The 21,421-nt window shown below is 44.8% G+C and overlaps 4 long non-coding RNA genes across 4 annotated transcripts in view; 2 read left to right on the top strand and 2 right to left on the bottom strand.

The window, feature by feature from the left end:
* LOC309327578 overlaps positions 1-9,682 on the bottom strand; it is a 31,981-nt gene extending 22,299 nt beyond the window's left edge. Inside the window, exon 1 of the long non-coding RNA XR_014150579.1 lies at positions 8,432-9,682. This is a non-coding gene — a long non-coding RNA (uncharacterized lncRNA). The remainder of the gene's footprint in view (positions 1-8,431) is intronic.
* A 2,106-nt stretch (positions 9,683-11,788) lies between these two features.
* On the top strand, positions 11,789-12,827 carry LOC309349361. Its single transcript, XR_014159875.1, has 2 exons — positions 11,789-12,162; positions 12,195-12,827. It is a non-coding gene; the product is annotated as an uncharacterized lncRNA (long non-coding RNA).
* LOC309349353 lies at positions 11,967-19,542 on the bottom strand. Its single transcript, XR_014159868.1, has 2 exons — positions 19,306-19,542; positions 11,967-12,765 (listed from the first exon to the last, which is right to left on the bottom strand). It is a non-coding gene; the product is annotated as an uncharacterized lncRNA (long non-coding RNA).
* Positions 16,841-19,665, top strand: LOC309349335. Its single transcript, XR_014159856.1, has 3 exons — positions 16,841-18,583; positions 18,686-18,812; positions 19,541-19,665. It is a non-coding gene; the product is annotated as an uncharacterized lncRNA (long non-coding RNA).
* Positions 19,666-21,421: the final 1,756 nt, after the last annotated feature.

Below are 21,421 nucleotides of genomic sequence, written 5' to 3'. Positions count from 1 at the left end.
CCCCTGACCAACATTTCCCCAACTTGCTACGAGATGCATTCCTTGCATAGGGTTGTAGGCATGTGTTTGCAAGGATAAACAAATACCCTCCAAGTGTCCCTATTTTCCAGGGGCAATCCTGGAGTTACAAAAGCTACTCCAGCTTCTGATTTGATCCCGGAATGCCCCTATTTTCCCCACCAGTGCCGCCACCGCCGACCTCAGAGAGGAGGAGGAGCTGGCACTTGCCCTGAGTGACAGCAATGGCAGCTGCAAGGGAGCATACCGTTGCCTCTCAATGGCTGCCAGTGTTGTGCCAGTTCTGAGGTGCAGGCAGAGCGCAGGGCCACCCCAGGCAGGAAGAAAGGGGGAGCAAAGCAGAGCGCAAGGAGACTTGATTTTTTAAATGAAAAAAAAAATGCTTTGTGCGTCCATGTCTAATCTTGCCCCTTTCTAAAATTTATTTATTGGCATGTGTTTTTCTTTTTGCAAACCTACCAAAGAATACCTGAAGGAGCATCTCCACCCCCATCATTCTTCCCGGACACTGAGGACCAGTGCCGAGGGCCTTCTGGCCGTTCCCTCGCTGCGAGAAGCCAAGTTACAGGGAACCAGGCAGAGGGCCTTCTCAGTAGTAGCACCCACCCTGTGGAACGCCCTCCCATCAGATGTCAAAGAGAAAAATAAGTATCAGACTTTTAGAAGCATCTGAAGGCAGCCCTGTTCAGGGAAGCTTTTAATGTTTAATAGATTATTGTATTTTAATATTCTGTTGGAAGCCGGCCAGAGTGGCTGGGGAAACCCAGCCAGATGGGCAGGGTATAAATAAATTTTTTATTATTATTATTATTATTATTATTATTATTATTATTATTATTAGTGCGCCCCGTTAGTGTAGTGGTGGTGGAAATGCTTTGCCAGGGGGTGGGGTGGAAGACAAAGAAGGTTGGGGGGAGGAGTGAAAAATGTCCTTTTTTCATATGAGGAATGTTGGAGGGTACGTAAACATATCCTGCACAAAGTGTCCTGTTGTGGACCCCTTCCTCAGTGCGGCCTAACAGCCTTACCTCCCTGTGGTGGCAGCACAGGGTATCGCAGTCTAACCTCGCTTCAAATTTCCCAGAATGCCTTGCAGAAAATGTAAACATGGCTTGATGAAGTAACCTGCTTCTGCTAGGATTGCCAGGTCAGACTGTTGTTTTTGTGTGGTGGGTGGGGAGGGGGTCAGGGCAAGCATCAGCTATGCTGCCCGCCTTTAAAAAAAAAAGTCCCCAGGGCCCTATTGGTTGCCCAAGGAAGCCAGGAATTACCTGGACTGGAATTTCATTGAAGGAAAACTGGTTGTTGGGAGGCTTCTGCAGAAGAGTAAAGGGTGGGAGTAATGGGCATCCCTCCCTCCCTGCTGCTTTACTGCTCCCAGCAACTGCTTTCTTTAGATATAATGCGTAGTTTGGCCCTCATGCTGGTGCCATTATAAGGGGGTGCTGCATGCCTGTAAGCAGATCTTCCATATGCTCAAGAATTTCCACATACAAGAGCAAAGACACTTCCTACTGATGCCTCAACAATTTGAAAAGAAAAAGTATTTTTGATTCCTGGTGCCGCACAAAGCAAAATCTCTCCCATCCATGTGGCACAAGCTCTGTGTTACTTGACCAAGAGTGCAAGCAGTCAAACCTCAGCCAGGCTGCAATTGGTAGGTATCCAGGTGAGAGCCTTTAGCACAGTTCTTGCAAAACATTCTGATCCCTGCCTCGGTGTTTATAGTTCCTGTCAGTGGCTAAGAAGCAGGATTGGCTTGAAGGGCTCAGGAGCCTCAAGAGGCTGCATGTAGCAGGAACAGGCTGTGCTTAGAAGGCCACTGAGAGCACTCAAGGCGGAAAGGAAAGAAATGAAGAGAGGCTGGTCTGCATCATGAACTGCAACCCAAAAGGCGAATGACATCAGAGACAACAAGCCAGTGGAAACTGTGTTTCAAGTACAGTTCCAAATGGGAAAGGTCAATATTTATTACGTATAATAAATCTATACAATGTGCAAGGAACTTATGCCCCAAATTGCTGAAAAAAATAAATTAAATAACCGTATCGCTGTCACAAAATGCCACGTAAAAAGCCATGCTTTATATGATGCACTGTCAAAGATCAAAAAGCTCTGGAAATCCAGGAATTCAGTGAAGACTTAATTTAATATGGCTGTTGGTAGCTGGGTCAATGGACCTGTTTCCACAGAATCTTCATTTGGGGCCAAGCTATAAATGAACCTCAGCTGTCTGAACAAATCCTTCGCATTGTGGTGTATAATTCAACAAATGCAGTAACAGCTGTAATAACAACTCTGTAGTTTCTCAGCGCTCGTAATGGTCTCAAGCTCTTCAGGTAGCCAGTATCTAAGCTCTCTAATATGTGGGTTAAAATATTATAATGCAAATTATGGGATAAAAGCCAATTTAAAAATAAAACTGCATGTGTATATATGTGCAATACCTGTTGTTTTAAAAACTCCTGTAAGCAAAGAGCCCCTAGCAAACTTCAAAGGCCTCACAATCTGCTAGGTAAAAACCTAGAATCATAGAGTCATAGAGTTGGAAGAGACCACAAGGGCCATCGAGTCCAACCCCCTGCTGAAGATAGTTTGGAAGAACAAAGACTGATATTAAAAATGTCTTTAAAATATACATAAAAATACAAATACTAATTTTGCTACTCCTGTGCCGGTACACAAGATGTCTGCAAATTTGGAGATATTGATATACAGCTTATTCAGCACTGATTTTTGACAAAAGTGTCAGGCAGTATGTGGTCCACACATTTATGTAGTCATTTTTATTTATTTTCTTCCATTTATACTCTGGCTGCCCTGCATCACAGAATCCAATGGGGCTCACCTGTAGTCTCCTATCCAGGTGCTGGCCAAACAAAGACCTGCTTAGTTTCAGGTAGGTGATGGCCCCACGTGCTGTCAGATCATACCTGGGACCCAAAGAAGCAGTCAAGATAAACAGAAACACCAGCAGCTAGGGCTGGAAGTTTTCTAAAGCTCAGTTGGTAGAGCATCAAACTCTTAAATTTCAGAGTCATGGGTTCGAGCCCCACGCTGGGCAAAAAGATTCCTGCATTACAGGGGGGTTGAATGAGATGACTCTGGTGGTCCCTTTCAACTCTATGATTCTAGACATTATGCTTGAGTGGGGGCTAGCTCCAAAAACAGTGGCTCTCTGTTGTTAATTAAACTTTCCCTGTTTACCACCCCTGTCACTGCACCCAGTGAACCAGGGCAGGAATGAGGAAAGACTCATCACTACATGGGTAAGTTGTTAGGAGCTCAGCCTACACTCGAGTAGGACCCTGGCAGAGACACACGCCCGACTGGGATGTTCTCTCCCTCCTGGAGAGACAACAATCCTGAAATATACTCAGAGTCACAAAGTGATTTCATGCTCTTTATTCAGCTCATGGTGGTGAGGAGGAATGAATAAAAGTCCCCTCAAAGTATCTGCTTTATATACATTATTTACACAATGGGCTGCACATGATTGGCTAATTCCGGAATTCTACTGTAAGCCAATCAGGTTGTGGATTCACTTCTATCTGGAGCATGATTGGGTGGTTCCTGCCAACCAATCATACTGCTGCATTGTTCTAGGACCAATCAGACTGCTGCAGTTTGGATCCTATTCGACTCAGTACATAACAAATCCCATGACTGCAATCATGGAGCAGGAATTCTAACATCAGTATCCCTTAGAGTTAAGGGGAGTGGACATTTCCCGATGGTGCCCTGTGCTGAAAGGGAACACTCAGGGATGCCCAGGGAGGGCTAATGGTTTTTCCAGCAACCCCCCTGTGCTTCCTTATAGTGGCTGTTTCCTCCGTCTGAAGTCAAGGGCATCATAGTCTATTGGGCCTCCCAGTGACCACTTAGAGAACGCAGATGATGGGGCAGCGGCAAGTGATCTAGTAACTGGGCAGAAGTTATACTGGCAAAAAGGATAAGTCAAACCCTATTTGAAAAGCTTGTTTTCTCTCTGCCAGGCTTGGGCTACCTCAGCCAGCAGTAGCCCTGTTTCTGAACAGAGTTCTGGACAGGGGTAAATTACCTTGCCCTAATTTACCCCCGTGTCATTTAAGCTGGCTTCCTTGAGTTTGCCTTGCCCCTCACTCTCCGTCAGCACCATTTGCCCTCCGTGACATTGTCATGTAGCTAGTTCTGATTGACTGAATGGTGCCATTATGCCAATATGTTCGCTACCGGCTCTCTTGATTGTCTGGGGACATATCATAAATTAGAAAGGAGCCCTAACTGGGGTGGGGGGCAGCGGCACCAAATCAGCAGCAGATCTGACTGCAAACGGGCATGAAAATACTTAGAGATGTCAAGGAGGTGTTCGGGCAAGATTTAAACCATCCTTACGTGCCAGAAAGATTCATGGGGTGAATCTTCAGTGCAGCACTATAATGATCTTCAACATGGAAACATGGAAATATGCAACTTGGATGCCAGAGACATATATTTTGTCTGTGTGTCTGTGTGTGTGTGTGTGTGTGTGTGTGTATTTCTTTGGGGTCATTAATGGAAATCTACTCTTCACCAGTTTATTGCTTTTGGCTAAAATATTTGTCTACTGAGCTTTTCATGTCCTTGCCTGCTGCAGTTTTGCATTCTATGCATTTCTTTCTTTTGTGCATGTGTGGGGGGGGGGGCTGTTTCAAAGCTTTATAAGATGGATCAAAGAACAGGTTATTTTGTCTAACAATTGCAGTAGTGCTTGGCCAGGCCTGAGTTTGTTTTTATTGAGCTGCTATGCTGCAAGGGATGGCCTGTGATGGGTATAGATTGCATATTGATCACTGCATGGAAGTACAAGGAGGTATTTGGCGGGGTGGGGGTGGGCAGGGAAGGGAAGGAGCAGCTTAATTTCGCCCATCCTCTCACAACAGAAATCATAATTCCAAGCAAGATTTATAAAGAGCACTGGGCGCTAAATGAAATACAATGTTGAATCGCAGGGATGCAGTTAATGTATTTAAAATGTAAATAGCAGCCACAAGGAAGCTTGAGCAGGCCTTGGACTGCAGGAAGTGGGGAGAAAAAGTTTTACATAGTTTCTGGGGAGAACCTTGAGTCGTAGATAGGGCCCAGAACAGAGCAAGACAAACCTCTGTGTATCCAGCTTCCAGCATCAACTAAAGCTCACATATACACAACCCTGCTTGTCCTATGGTTCTCCAGCCAGCCAGCTGAAGTCAGAAAAATCTCACCCGTTTGTCTCTATGACAATAGGGCTCACTCTTTGGACATGTAAATGGCCATGCTTAACTAGCCAGCTAAGGCCATTACAGTGGTACCTCGGGTTACATACGCTTCAGGTTACAGACTCCGCTAACTCAGAAATAGTGCTTCAGGTTAAGAACTTTGCTTCAGGATAAGAACAGAAATCGTGCTCCGGCGGCGCAGCGGCAGCAGGAGGCCCCATTAGCTAAAGTGGTGCTTCAGGTTAAGAATAGTTTCAGGTTAAGAATGGACCTCCAGAACGAATTAAGTACTTAACCCAAGGTACCACTGTATCTCACAAAGAGACAGGTGTTACCGGTCCTTCTGCTACATTCTTAACTCACAGATACAGGATCAGAAGCCTGGAAGGGTCCCACAGATATCATCCAGACTGACCCCACAATCCTATAGCAGTACAATCACATCAGGAAGTCTGGATAATGACTCAATAGGGAAATTTCTGAGTCACTACAGAATCAATCCTAGGACATGAAGTTGGAGAATACTGTGATTTCCAGGGGTTCTGGTGCTTTTTTCCAGATGACATGGTGCTAAAATATGTTTTAATAAAGTGCAGACAGTGATAAATGTAGGATATTACACAGAAGAAAGAGTAAGAGTCAAAATGCATAAGATGGATCTGTGCATTATTATATAGGTTGCATTAGACGGAAGATATCAAGAGAGGAATTATATCGAGACAGGCCACCCTGCAATCCCATCTACAAGTAGCTCGTTTGGCACGCTGTGTTCTGTTTTAGGAGCTACAATTCAAGTCACCAAACTGGAAAGGATTTAGAACAGAACTATGAAGATAATGGTGAGAAGACCTAGCAGACACATCATATGGAGAAAAGTATGCTGAGCCTAGAAAATTAAGCAGAGATGGTTGGCAGCTTTTGAATTATGAAAAGAATGTGGCAGGCAAAGGAGGAGATAGAGGAGGTTCACCAGGAGAAGCAATGAGTTTTAATTAACTACAAGAAAGTAGATTCAGGGCATGTCTGCACTGCAACTAAAAGAAAAAAACTCCCTGCTCCCACTTGATACATTTTTGGTCATCACTGTAGAGATGCATGGCAAATTCAACTATTCTTTCTTTTTGGGGAGAAGAACACTATTCTGATCTACCATTCGTCGCTTTCTTTTTTACTTCCTTCACTGTGTTTTTGTATTTGTGTAGCCAGACGTGGGCCAAACACAGCAAATGGTCTAGGAACATCAGAAGCTGTCGTGGTACTGAAGCTAAACAGGTGTGGCCTGAATTGTAATCTGAATGTGAGCCTTTGGGGAGTTCGGTGTATGAGCAGAATATATGTATAATAAATTCAGGTGGTGGTGGTGTGTTTTTTTTTTTAAAAAAATAGCCAGATGCATGACCCTTGAATGCCCTAGTATCACTACTGTGTTGGTGATCATGGCGCATAAATAATGTTTATTAAATGCGTAATAAATAAGCATGTGCACCTTGTAGGGCATCTGTTAACAAGGAAAGACGGAAGACTTATCTTGCCTCTCTGCAGTGCACAGCATTTGCATCCCTATGAGCGCACTTGTGTGAGCAATGCTTATACATACATATGCATGCACGCTTACGCAACTCTCCAAATTCAGTCAGTGGAAGACCTTTGAAGAATCTGATTGAAGAAGTTGAAAACACATTGGATCACCATTTCCTGTTATTTATTATTAACTAGTTATTAACTAGCAATGCTCCTGTCATGGTCTCCCTCCAGGGAGTAGAGGCCATCCATGAAGGAATCCAGGGATATGGGTGTGGGAGTTTGCTCATCCCCATCTGCACACTGGGGAGAAGGCTCCCCCACAATTTACACCCCAAAATAGCCCTTCATCCAAGTTATTTGCTACCACCACAGCATTTATTTATTTATTGCTATTTTTATTGCTCTTACTCTAAATTTTGTATGTTGTATGCCACTTTGCTGTATTTAAAATAAAATAAAATACAAAAGTGTCTTCCATAAACATTTAAATGAAATAGAATAACAAATAAAATAATGTGAACAAGGGGTTGGCTTGACTTTACTGGGCCCTGCCATTGCTCCCTCTCTCCTATTTGCTTTGATAGTGACTTAGGAATTGCTGGTGCTGGGATAGTCCAATCAAAAGGCAGAAAATAGAGCCTCGGGAAAAAGGGGGAAAGACAGAGTTGGGCCTTTTTCCAGCCAACAGTTAGGATTGCATTCCCCAGTGCCTTGCAGGTGATTTAGACTACAACAGTTCCCAACATCACTGAGCATTGTCCATGCTAGTTGGGGTTGATGGGAGTTGTAGCCGAAACCATCTGGAGGGCATCACATTAGGGAAGGCAGAGTTAGGGAGCGCCATTAAAAACCACAGAGAGTCAACAAAAAGGAGGATGTTAGAGCTTGCAGCCCATTTGGGAGACCTCAAAAGGGATAGCTGGCTGACCAAGACATCTGAACAATGTGTTTCTCTCCCATGAGCCTGTGGGAAGTGGTATAAGGCCCACTACAAACTAGGTAAAAAATCCTGGTGGCCTGAAAAGATGCTGAGATTCAGAGATGAAGTTCTACTTTCTTGTAGAACACATGCTTTTTCTGCATTTTTCTTAGCTGGTGGCTCTGTTCACTGTCTGTGGAGTCAGGGAGGTGAGCCCAGATCACTCATGGAGAAAGCGGGTGTAATTTCTCAGGGTGCTCTCAAAAGATGTCATGCAAATATAGATGCACAGCTTGGTTTATTGAGTGCCAGGGACAGTTGAGTGAACACTCAAGTCACAGGAAGAGCATCTTGGTAAAACTGCAGCAGCCGCCAAAGGAAGCCCATACTTGCAACCCAACATCATGCCCCTGATTACCCACTACATAGAATCTACCACAAGGGCAGTAGCAACGCATCTGTCATGTCCCCGGCCTCAACAGTTGTGGCTGGAGGGGATACACCAAGAAGTTGAAGCAATGTTGCACTTTGAGATAATTGAAGAATCCCAGAGTCCTTGGAAATGTCAGCCCTTGTTAGTACCTAAGCTGAATGAGAATGTTCATTTTTGTATTGATTTTAGGAAAAATTAATCCTGTTTCTACATTCGACACGTATTCCGTGCCACAGGTTAATGTGGTTTTGGAGAGGTTGGGCAACCCAGATATTTATCTACCCTTGATCTTACTAAGGTTTATTGGCAGTTTCCGCTTACCAAGTCCTTTGAAGACAAGGAAACCTCCTTGCAGCCAGTATATGAATGACATTTGGTGTTCACGGAGCTACTTTTCAGCATCTTATGCCCAAGGCTCTGAGAAGAGTAAAAAGGAGTACAACAGAATTTCTGAGTTATGGTGGTCCATTTATTCCCAGCTTTATCTCTGTGTCCACATTGCTTACAACCTTATCCAAAGGGGGTGGGGGGAACCCACCAACCCACATAATTTAAATAGGAACTTGTGAGCAGCTGGGAGTACTTCTTTACTCTCTGCATGTATTTGTACATTGAACCAATGCTCCACGTCCCTGGTCTTGCCTGTTGCTTTAGCCTTCAGACAGATTGATGCCTTTAGAATGGCACTGGTGGTGACGACACTGTTCTCTCTCAGGCTTTTATACATGAGCAGAAAGTTGTCATGGCAGAAGATGACTGTTGTAGAAAAGGAGGTCCTCAGAATAACCAGGGCCATGAAGACATTAGGATACTATCTTTGGAGCTTGTGGTAGCTCGTACTCCATTATGGAGTTTGCTGTACAATCTCCCTCTGCCTGTGAAAATAACAAGGGTTAAGTGGGCTAGATACTACTGGGTCAACTGGTGTTTGACAGCTTCATCTATAGTTCAGGGGTGGCCAACATGGTGCCCTCCAGATGTTCAGCCCCAGGCAGCATGGCCAGTGGTCAGGGGTGATGTGCTCTGTTGTCCAACAACACTTGGACACCAAACCAGCTACCCCAGTAGATATGAAAGCATCAACCACCCATTAACCCAGTGGTATCTAGCTCTCCTGCTCACAGAATGATAATGCTTATCCCTCCCCACACACAACAAGAGGATGGTAATCATGTAGCATCTGTGAGGGATCTGTGGCCAAAAGTGGTGTCCGGTTATCTATTCAGGAAATTCCTGTCAGACTTGCACTGTGCCCAGTGGTGCCCAGAAGTGATGTAATTGATGAGTGTTTGTGAGCCATGAGTCAATTCAGAAATGGAATTATTATTACTATTATTATCATCATTTATTACTTGTACCAGGGCATCCGACTGGGTTGCCCCATCCACTCTGGGCAGCTTCCAACAGAAATCAGGAGACCCCATAATGAAAGCCAGGAATGAAGGAGGCCCAGTTCTGGTTTGCATTACAAGCCACAGAGAGTGGGCAGAGGAAATGAATGAGAGAGCTGCACTGGGACAGTGCTTTTGGCCCATAAGGGTAGGAGGCCTCAGTGGGTAGAGGCAGCTAGTCAGAGGCAGCTAGTCAGGAGGCCGGAAATGATGAGGTGCTCCTATGAACCAACAACTATATGGTGGGGCAAGGTCTAGCTCCTGGTTTTAAATGCTTGTGTTGGTTACCTCCTAGGGTGCCTCGCCTATTGGATCTCTTTGAGTCGGGAGCAGAGGCTCTAAACACTGAGAAAATTATGGTTCTCCCTATGTAATTCAAAATAAGAACAATGCTAAATTATATATCTCCAGTGGGTTTTTTTCTGGGGGGGACATGGGTATGCATACACCTAAACATTTTGTTAATCTTTGTACTTTTGTCCATTTACTGTATTTATTTTCCCGGATCTGAACAATAAAATGGTGATTTTTCTTGAGTCAAAATGAGACTACCCCTAAAGATTCTTTTTTAGGAAAAAAAAGCACTGTATATATCTCAAAATGACACAAAACTTTCTTGTATGCTGAAATTAAAACAGCTCCTTTCTCGATTTTCTGATTGCCAAATTCTGCACAAGTCCATCAAAGCTGGGTCAGTGAGGCCTTATTTCGATTTACCGTGGCAAGGAGGCCCAGCCCCTGCTTTAGGTGGGGATTAAGTAATAAAAAGAGAACAGGAAAATGAGGAAAGAATGTGGAGAGGAGTGTAAGGAATCCTAACACAATTCTGAGTTTCCCGGTGATAACTACTTTTTAAATATAGATATCAAATTCTTAAGAAATACATTTAGGAAACCTCTCCTTTTCCGGCGCCTCTGCTTTGCTGGTGCCCTAAGCACATGCGGAGTCCTCCGCGTTTCCTCCCCGCTGAAGCTGCAGACTGCGCGGTCGCCAGGCGGATCCCAAGGCGCGGATCGGACCTCCGACTCGCCCTCCTTCCCATTGCCCGCAATCCCCCAGAGGTCACGGGGCTTTTGGACTTTCGCCAGGGGAGAAGACTTCCCAAGGTGAGTTTCCATAGGGTTCCAGAGAAGCGGGAGAGGCCGAGTGGGCGGCACAGCAGCAGGAAAGCCCCAACTTTAGCAGCCGAGGAAGCGTCTGCGGCGCCCAAGTCCGCCGCATCCTGCGGGTGGCCGGTTGCGCGGCAGGAAGCGCAGCGCAGCGCGGCCGCCGCCTGCCTTGTTTTCGCAGCGCTTTGGACGTCACCATTTCTTCTCCTCTGGCGCCCTCTCTTGGCCCGTAACAAATACAGAGCCGAGGAAACGCAGTGGAGGGATGAGGGCAGAAGCGGAGTCTCTCCACGCCCGCTCATTTATTCATTCATATTTATTTCATAAGATTTATACACCGCTTGTTTTTTTGGGGGGGGTTTAACCGCTTTACAAAAAGTTAAAACAAGAAAATTAAGGGGGGCAAAACACAACCATACTTTGAAACACACAAATTAAAATACTGAAACGGATTAAAATAAGCATCTGGGTGGGCTTGTCTAAACCAGAATGTTTCTAGCAGGTGCCGACAAGAGTGCAGTGAAGGTGCCTGCAGCAGAGCAGGTCTGTTTCTTTCCTATCGCTATGGAGAAGGATGGATGATACACGGATGGAAGGAGGGGGAACCGACCAAAGGCCAATGCGGAATCTCGTTTCCCCCTCAATACAGTCGTGGTGGGTTATCTGAAACGGTGCGTTTTTAACAGGAACCTGTGGCCCTCCAGATGTTCTCTGACTCGTTCCCAGCAGTCCCAGCCAGTACAGCCGATGAGCAGGGGTGATGTGAGTTGCAGTCCAGCAACAGGGCCACAGGTTTCCTATTCTTGTTTCGCACTCAGGAGGCAGAAAAATAATTGCCTCTGTTGGAGAGCCCTTCAGGTTGGAGGTCTGGGCCCTCTTCACTTAGCTGCTTCCATTAAATGAGCCATGGCAACAGCATAAATTGGGGGGGGGGGCTCTATCTCCCTCTATTCTTTTCACTGAAAATTAAATTCATGCTACTTCCAGATCCTGAAATATGAAACTAGGAAGAAACAAGTGTCATTTATGAGTATCTGCTCTTCTCTCAAGAGACTTCAGAACTTTTGTTTAAAAGCTGCTTTAAACAAAAAAAATAATAATGCACATGACTGGTAGTATGTACTGGTAGTATGGATCAAGAAGCTTTTCCCCCATCTCTTCTCATCCCCCCCCCCACCTCTGTATTTAAAACTTTGTTGAGTGTCTCCATTTCTGGGGCTTGAAGAATCTTGGGATACAAGCCAAGAAACGTAGAGTTGAAGAAGTTCAAGCTGAGCCAGAAAAATGTGAGGTTCCTGCAAGGTTCAGGCACTGAAAGTTAAAAAAAGTTGTAAAAGCACACAACCAAGGCTGTGCTTTTTGCAAACGCTATGCTTTATTCCCAGCTCTATTTCCAGTTCTCCACTGATGCAAAGCGAGGCTATCTATAGGTAAATAGGTCATCTTTGCTGCTGCTGTTCTGAAGTGCCATCTCTTTGTCACCTGTTCTCGGCTAAGCTTACCTGCTGCTGTGGTGTTGCAAGCTGCCCAAGTTCTTTTCCATGAGGATCAAGTGAATAACAAATGCAATGAGGAGGCAGTCAGATGGTCCCAGGTCTCTCCAAGTGGTCCATTGTATCATAGCCCAATTTTCACAGGAAACTTGCTGTAACAGTTGCTCTCCAACTTGTTCTACACGGTTAACGTGTTCAAATCTTACTTAAGGTTCATCCACAACTGCTGGGATAGCCAACATGGTGCCCTCTGGATGTTTTCGGGACTTCTGATGGGCTTGTACTCTGTCAACATGAGGAAGTCTCCACATTTGCTAACCCTGCACTGGTGCCTGTGGGAAATCCTCATGTTTTTTTCATTGGCATGATAATGTAGGAGGTTCTTCATTCCTTCTGTTTACTAAAATATCTTGCATTACGGGCTTATCTTTGGGCAGTTGTGACTTGAGAACATTCACTCTACATTATGCACTTACAATAATGCATAGTAAAAACAGATGGCCTTAGTCACTGATCTCCAGCCTAAAATTTATCACTTGTGCAGAATCTACCATCTATAAAGGCTGCTTCACACATGCTGTGTTTTCTCCATGGAAATAACCTCTGTGTCAGAAAAATAGGTCCCGATGTCCTGTTAACACCAGCATTCTGGCTTTTTGTACCTGTGAAAAATAAGTATTTGTGTCACACTTCACAACTGACAATGCAAATAGGTTTTTTGTTTTTTGTTTAATAAAAGGATAACTTCATATGAAGCAGCCCATCAAGAACAAAGGGATATGTGCTTTGTCCAGCCAGCAGAGGGCAGCTTTTCTATACTTCTGCACTGAGCAAAAAAGCCCTCATAATTTCTTTCCACTGAGTATCAGGAAATCAACTGACATCTCTCTCTCTCTCTCTCTCTCTCTCTCTCTCTCTCTCTCTCTCACACACACACACACACACACACATGGTCAGTCAGTGGCTGCAAGTGAGATGGTGCTAGGGTTTAACACACATAAATCAAAAGTGTGAAACTGTAAAGCAATGCACAGACATTGACAATGTTACTAGTGCTTCTCCATGGTGATATGGTACACATACAAGAGATTGTATGTGCAGCTTATTGAAGTTCCTAGCGCGAGCTTACAACAACATCACTTGCATTTAGAAAATGCCGGAAATTTTACATGTTCTGAGCCCACACTCAAGTCTTGTAGTTTACACTGTGCTGTTGGAATCTCTTTCTCTCTTGGGATTCTGTAATGTACCTATAACACTGAGCAAGGATGGCCTTGAGATGTTGTTGGACTTCAGCTCCCATTATCCTTGACTGTTTGGCCATGCTGGCTGGGGCTGATGGGAGTTGAAGTTGAACAACATCTGGAGAGCCAAAGGCTCCCCACCCCTGATATATAGAGTATTAACTCTGAAAGACAGTGTCCACAATCCAACATAGAATTAGGATCACAAATCATTTGTTTTTGGTGTTGGGCTGTGGTTGTTTGGAAGATAGAACCAGACAGCATCTGCTCTGCATCTCCCTGATATTTCGAGTTAAAAAGATTTCAGGGCGCAAGGCCAGGGTAGGCCTGCACCCAAGCCCTAAGTGGGTTGCTACCAGTCAGAGTAAAGAATACTAGAACAGACCGTCTAACACTATTACTTGGTCTAAGGCAGTACGTCTTATTTTATCACCTTTGGTAGAAAGACTATCGACTGGAAATTTCTACTGCACCCTCCCTTTTAAAAAGAAATATGGAGACAAGGTAAGGAATGAAAAGTCAGAAATCTCCTCCCCCTTATCATAAATAGAGAGCTAGAAAACAAAGTATAAGTGAACTCTGAATTTCCCTTGCAAGAGTGCTTTTATGTAAAGGAAATCTAATTAAGGCTGAAAAGGATTACTAAATGTTCCTGACTCTTTTCTTCCTGGAGTCTAAACTGTGAAAATCTCTGCGCAGAAGTGCCCGGGGGGGACGGCTGGGGTACCACTCTGTACTCAAAGGCAGCCCAAGAAGTGAAGTGAACTTCACATAGCCTAAGCCTCACTCCGCCTCCTAATTTCGGAGATGACAGATGTTGCCTCAAGGCATGTTATTTTAAACACTTCTGTGGCTTCTATATCTTCACAAGTTTGATAGATGAAATCAGATGTTGCAAACTAGCTAAAAATAAATCAGTTACTGAAGAAGCCCTAGGCCTGTTATATGTGTGGGTCTAGTTTCAGTATCCAGTGTATCCCATTTCTTAAGATTCCCTTGGTACACTTCTCAGATCCACACATTATCCTCACCATGAAAGGAAATGTCCGTTCCAGGGCTGGATTAACCATTAGGCTAATAAGCTGCACATCAGATCCCCAATGTTTTCCCTGCAATTAACTAAGTGCACTTCTATCTAAACAGGGTAAACTGATACAGTTCTCAATGCCAAGTTCCTTTAAAATTCTCCGTACTCAGAGCATAGTGGCTACTCTCTTCTCATAGAGAAAAGCATAGAGTATTTTTCCTACTCTCTTCTCATAGAGAAAAGCATAGAGTATTTTTCCTACTCTCTTCTCATAGAGAAAAGCATAGAGTATTTTTCCATGGTTTGTATCAATTTTTAAAAGCTGACAGTCCTGCAGGGCGTAAACAGCAGATTGACCATATATGATGAAGGGTGGTATACAAATTGCAATCATCATCACCATCTGCCCTGGGAGACCTGATGCAGGGCTTTCTGAATCCTACCCCCCTCACGGTCCCCCACCCCAGGAAAAAAAATGCAGTTGGGTGGAGATTTTGAATGAAAAAAAATAACAGGGGGGGGGGAGCATTGAGAAACCACTCATCTCCCTCGCAGGTCTTCTGATATAGATTGCAAAATGCAGGCGTCACAGCTGCATTTTGTAAACATAAAACCACCACCTGCTCAGAGAAAAATGGCAGGCAACGTAGCATTGTGGGTCAGCTGGCCGCAACATACCCTGGTATTCCCTGCAAGCAAACCTAAGAAGAACCATCAATCTTAGCATTTATGATGGTGATGCATGCTGAAAAGTATGTGTCACCACCAACTAGTCCAATCGTCAGAGAAGGAATCCCTTAAAGTCAAATAACCTTTTCTGGGGAGAAGCACAGTGTAAATTTTAAGTTTCCCAAGAACATTCATACACCTTTCCTCTCACACACATCCATATGGACATGTATCATGTATTATGTATATAAACCAGCATACATAGGCTCCTGTGCATGCAGACACCACAGATGCATGCACGCTTGAGGAGAAGCAGAGCCCTGTGCCTCATCACCTCCATCTTCTATGAACACTAAGGGGAAAGCATCTACGAAGGGACAGACACGACTGGGAACAGAACAGCCTTCCTTCTTTCACATGTGTTTCCCATTCCTTGTGAAACTTCCTCGGGTAGGCGCTGTGTCTGCTTCACAGGGCAGAGGGAGGCAAGGCTGGGATTAGAGTAAAAGCAGATGAAGAAATCAGACAAATCTGTGTCTACAGAGGTGCAAGGCAGAAAGGAATGTGTGCCTATGTCTGTTGAAATAAATGGGCATAGCTACACTTATAAGGCATGCCTACTCAGAAGTAAGATGCACTGAGTTTCGGTTATAACCACACCATACGTTTACAGTACATTTATACCACCTTTGGTTCCCCATCCCCTCAAAAAAGTGCTTTACCCATCAGAGAGGTGCAATTCCAAGCACTCTTAACAAAACAGCACCTCCCAGAATTCCTTGTGGTAAGTCATAACTGTTTGAAGTGGTATAATAATGCTTTAAATGTATGGTGTGGCTGTGATGTCAGTGGGAATTGCTCTCAAGTAAGCACTTACAGGATTGAAGAGCATAGGCGCCGACTCCATGGGGCTTGAGGGGGCCCGAGCCCCCTCAAAAATTCGTTTGGGGGGGCTCCGCCCCCCCAATAATCTCCGGCGCCCCTCCAGCAGAGCGCCATCGCCGCCCCTCCCCCAGCCCAAAATGCACAGGGAGGGGCGGGCTGCATGCCTCCTGCCCTCCCTCCCGAGCAAAAGCTCCACCCAATTTCCTTTGGAGCTGATTAATAGGCGCAGCACGCTCTCCCCTATTCGCTCACGAGGAGGCGGCGCCACTTTATTTGCATATTCATGAGCTTATTTATTATTCATGAGCTTTCCCGGGCCCCCCCAATATTTTTTATAAGTCCGCGTCCCTGTTGAAGAGTTACCCTTCTGTTGGATTTAGGCCAAAGGGGAAGGGGAGTGATTGTAAGTGTGTGTCTAAGTTGATTCCATTTCCCTCTATGGGGAAAGGGATAGGTGACAAATTACCACTATGAGGGGTTAGTCTATGGCAATTTGTGAGCTATCCTTTACTAATGTTAATAGTAATAATAATAGTAATAATAATAATAAGCTGGTCTGACTGGGTTGCCCCAGCCACTTCGGGCAACGTAATAAAACCTCAAACATTAAAGAACAATAATAACGTTCAGAGACACCCATTTCAAGACTCATTTAAAGATGCAAGAGACATTTGATTTAGTCCACATTGAAAGCCAAATCTATCAATTCCACACTTTTCCAGAACAATATGATAGCCATCCTTCAAAATGTGCGCTTATCCAATTTTTGCAATGCAATTCTCCAACCAAACGTTGGATAATGCAATAAATGCATACATTAGGAGACAATGTGTATAAAAATAAATATACTACTAAAACTATTGTACAAAAATGCATTGTATTAGGAGAAATTGCTTGCAAAAATATGTACATGAGTCAAAACTGCAGACAAAAATGTGCTTATTAGGAGAAAGTTGCACTAAAATGCTGAAGAATCTTTATTAGGATTTTTTTTTAAAATGCAAATTGCTGCGGAAATGTGGATAAGTGATTGTAAGGTTGGAAAAATGAGAACTGAGAGAACTGAAATGGACAATCCTTCCATTCCTACCCCAATTATTGATAGCATCTAATTAAATCCAAGGCTCCTGTGTTCTGGCACAGGATGTGCCTGGGGAGGCCAGAAGGTATTTTCAAGGATGGAAGACCGTGAGCAGCAGGAACAAGGGGGTCCCTTAGCAATCCTGTGCCAGCCCCACCTCACCCCACAAAAGCATCTGTTGAAGGGTAAGAGAGCAAAATGAGATGGGCAAAAGACCTGGAAGGAACTTGCAATATTGCCATGGCAACAGGAACACTGTCTGTTGCTCCAGAAGTCTCAGATCCACACAAGTGGCTGAAGGCTCTCTACAGGCCTGAGTGGTGTGTGGTGATCTCTTTAAAGGGAAGGACAAGACAGCTGAGCCCATTCAAGTCATAGCTGTGGGGCCAGGGGTGGAGATGAAGGTCTCTGGGTGTTGTCAGCCCCCTTCTCTCCATATCTGAGGCTGCTGGGGCCCTCTCTGACACATGGTATTGGGGAAACATGGAATCTAAAATGGCAGGGGATCAGCTCATCTGCCCCTCTTGCTTCTCCTGATCTGTTCCCCAAACTTCTGTCTACACCTTTTCTTAGATGGTGAATGGGTGTCTCGCAACCCTGGCTGCATTCTTTGTGGATTGCCTACCCCATAAATGACACTCCAGCAAGTAAATTACCATAAAATAGCATTTTACAAGCACTGTAAAAGGGGTTGATTACTTGCTCAATCAAGGAATTCATTGTCAATAAACATCCTCTTCAGGGCTTTCTATTGTGTGCCAGCGCAGTCTGCGAGCTGAAGCCAATCACACGCATTCATTTTTCCAACAATTTTCTTAGAATAAATGTCATCTCACATCCAGGGGGGATTTATTAGCCTCCTACCAAGGGAGGGGGAGGGGGAAGATCCCTAAGAAATATTCCACTGATATCTTCTAGGTTTGTGGAGGGTGTGCATTTCATCCGTGTGTCTGGGCCCCCACCCTGTGAGTGAGGGCTCTTGCCAGCAATGCAGCTGAATGGCCGGATCCAGATTTGGCTGACTGGTTCAGCCTTGCCTGCAGCATCAGCATCTGAAAGGCAGAGGAAGGTCTATCTGGCACAACGCAAGCAAATGATGGCAATAAACAAGTAGAATAAAACAGCACACCTTCCATTACTTCCTGAGTCAACAACACTACGGGGCAGAAGCAGTTGCCAGGACACCATCTTTGGATGGCCCAGAAGCTCTTCCTTCCATAGCGGCCATATGATGCAAGCATGTGAAATGCTTTTTGGGAGCACAGCCCTGCTCTGGGGGCTTGGTGCCCAAAGCTAATGCTTTCTGTTGCTCTTGGAGTGCAAGCTTTTATCCAGATGTGCATGGAGGAGATATATAGCGGGAGGAGGGGAGAGATCAGGGGGATTTTTGGAAGCCCCTTTTTGTGCTATTTGAATTTTAATACGTTTCTCCCCCCCAGGCTGTAGATGGCTGATTGACCCCAGGACCCCAAAAGGAAAGAAAACGCTCAGAATTAATTAAAAAACCTGAATTGGAATTTACTAGGGCTGTACCTCTGGCTTCTGTCTTGGATACTGATACCCAGCAGATGCTGGTAGGTGGAAAAGGATTGTTCAATTGAATCTAGGGAAGCCACAAATTCTCCTACGCCAAGAGATCACATTATGTCCCCTGCCTCCTTTTATGGTTATTGCAGAAAACTGGATCTGCTCAATATGTCAAGGATAGAACCACCACCCCCTGCCTTGCCTTGAATTAATCCCTGTGTGGAATAGGGAAGTGTTTGTATAGATCAAGGTTGACAAAGCAGCCCCTTTCCCTCGGTGAGTATGTGTGGGCGCATGTGTGAAAAGAAGGATGTACGCAATGCTTGCCCCCTCTTCCAGCATTCTAAGGAACCCCATAAGCTATAGATCGGATTCAGTTCACCTTGGATTAGAATGCAGCTCATTCTGAAATGGAAGAGAGAGCACCAGTTTGTGATTAACACGCTATACTAGGCAGACAACACAGCAAAATCTATTGTCACAAATGGAACCTGCAACACAGTGTGCAATGTCCTCACCATTTCAGCCACTCCATTCTGTTCCTCCTTCTTTACTACAGTTTTCTATCTCTCCCCCCCAAAATCCACCAGTCACTGAATTTGTCCTTTTGCAAAGCTTGGGGTTCCCCAACCCTGGCAATAATAACATCTCCCTCTTGGGTGGGGTAGTGCCATTTTGGCATTTTAAGCAATGGCACTCACATTTGTATATCAGAAAGAGGGGGAATGATACTGGAGACTTAAAAGAGTAAACGAGAAGGTAAAGTTACCTGAAATTTGGCAGAAATCATTATATCCAGTGTGTTAAGTCCTTAAGAACATAGGGAGAGCTATGCTGGATCAACTGAAAGACCCATCTTCTCTAGCATTCTGTTCCTACCGTGATCACCCAGATGTCCAAGAGAAGCCCACATGCAGGATACAAGAAGTGCAACAGCCGTCTCCTGCTCATGTGTCCCCAGTGAAATTCATTCTGTTAATTTGGGCCCTGTTCTCCAACTTAAGGTCAGATTGAATCTTGAGTCTGTCTTCAGCGGCATTGGCTACTCCTCCCCATTTGGTGTCATCCGCAAATTTGACGAGCATCCTCTCAATACCTTCATCCATAAAGATGCTGAAGAACAACGGGCCCAGGAGCAGCATGACCTACCTCACAAGATTATAGCAAGCATAAATGGGATATGAGCTGGAAAGAATCCACTGCTATTCCTAGCACCGAGAGTCAGTGTGTTGTAACTGTTAGAGTGTTGGACTACCACCTGGGAGACAAGGGTTCAAATTTCCACTCAGCCATGCTGCTCACTGGGTGACCTCAGACCGGTCATTGTCTCTTGGCCTAACCCTACCTCAGTGGGTTGTTGTGAGGCTAAAATGGGAAGCAGAGGACCATATACCCCACCTTGAGCTCCTTGGAGAGAATAAATTAATAAAATAAAATAAATGCAATAAATAAATAAATAAATAAATAAAAACCTGCCAGCTTGGTACCTTTCAGATGCTTTGGTTTACAACTCCCATCAGGCCCAGTCAGATCAGCTATCCAAAATATCGGGGGGGGGGGGGGATACCAGCTTGGCAAATGCTGTGGTGACAACAATGAAGTACTTCTTCCACTTCTTCCAGCCCTAAGCTTGGGCCATCTTGGGGGAAAGGTCCTTTCTGCTCCTCTCCCTCCTTTCTGTTATGTCCACATGGTAACCGGCCTTCCCCCCTCAACACCCCCCCCCACAACTTCCTCCATTTCGGCTCTCTTCATCCACACCCACTATTTAACTGTTTAGGTATATAAAAATAAGCGTGCCTGCACACACACACCACTAGACAGTGGCTTTTTATGAAGAAGTGTAATTTGGAAACACTCGCCTTTGAGGTCAGAAAGTAATTGCAGCATTGGGCTTGTATGATCCAAGGCAGAAATTATCCCCAGGCAACCATTAAAACAAGGGAGGATAGCAGACGACATGGAAGGACAAGGGAAAATCAACCCAAGACAAGGAATATCGCAGGGCAGCTTATCAGATCCTTAAATCTCACTACCAGCACCATGTGAGCCTCCTGCACAACACTCAGGGAACTAACTAAGCTAGCACTCAGGGAAACGTTTCTGTTGGCCTCCATTTATTCTGTGGTCTGACCTCACTTACCTTCATTCCCCCACTAGACATTTCCTGCCTTTTTAAAAAATTCTTTAAGTTGTTTCAATCCGTTTCTGATACAGTTTGATGCTGCATTTTAATATCCCTGTTGTGTTTAAATTGTTGTAACCTTAGGGTGAAAGGCAGCTAATAAATTGTAATAATAATATTATACACGACACTGAGTTGCCATTACAATTAATCAGAATTTTCTAGGAGGTGAAATGAAAGTTACCAGTAATAGTACAGTAGTAATACAAATATTAAGACGCGGGTGGCACTGTGGGCAAAACCTCAGTGCCTAGGGCTTGCCGATCGTATGGTCGGCGGTTCGAATTCCCGCGGCGGGGTGAGCTCCCGTCCTTCGGTCCCAGTTCCTGCCCACCTAGCAGTTCGAAAGTGCAAGTAGATAAATAGGTACCGCTTTATAGCGGGAAGGTAAACGGCGTTTCCGTGTGCTGCGCTGGTGCCGGGTCGCCAGAGCAGCTTCATCACGCTGGCCACGTGACCCGGAAGTGTCTCCGGACAGCGCTGGCTCCCGGCCTCTTAAGTGAGATGAGCGCACAACCCTAGAGTCGGACACAACTGGCCCGTACGGGCAGGGGTACCTTTACCTTTACCTTTAATACAAATATTCTAGGTGAGTGTGTACACACACACATCCTTTCTCAAATTATTTCAAGGTGGGGTGCATAGTTTTTGTCCTCTCCACAGTGCATCCTCACAACAACCTAAGAGATAGTTATGGGTC

This window comes from Podarcis erhardii (genome assembly GCF_964252035.2).
Source record: "Podarcis erhardii genome assembly, chromosome: 1".
Lineage (NCBI taxonomy): Eukaryota > Metazoa > Chordata > Lepidosauria > Squamata > Lacertidae > Podarcis > Podarcis erhardii.
Note: the sequence above shows the minus strand (reverse complement) of the source record. Positions and strands in the feature narration are given on the sequence as shown.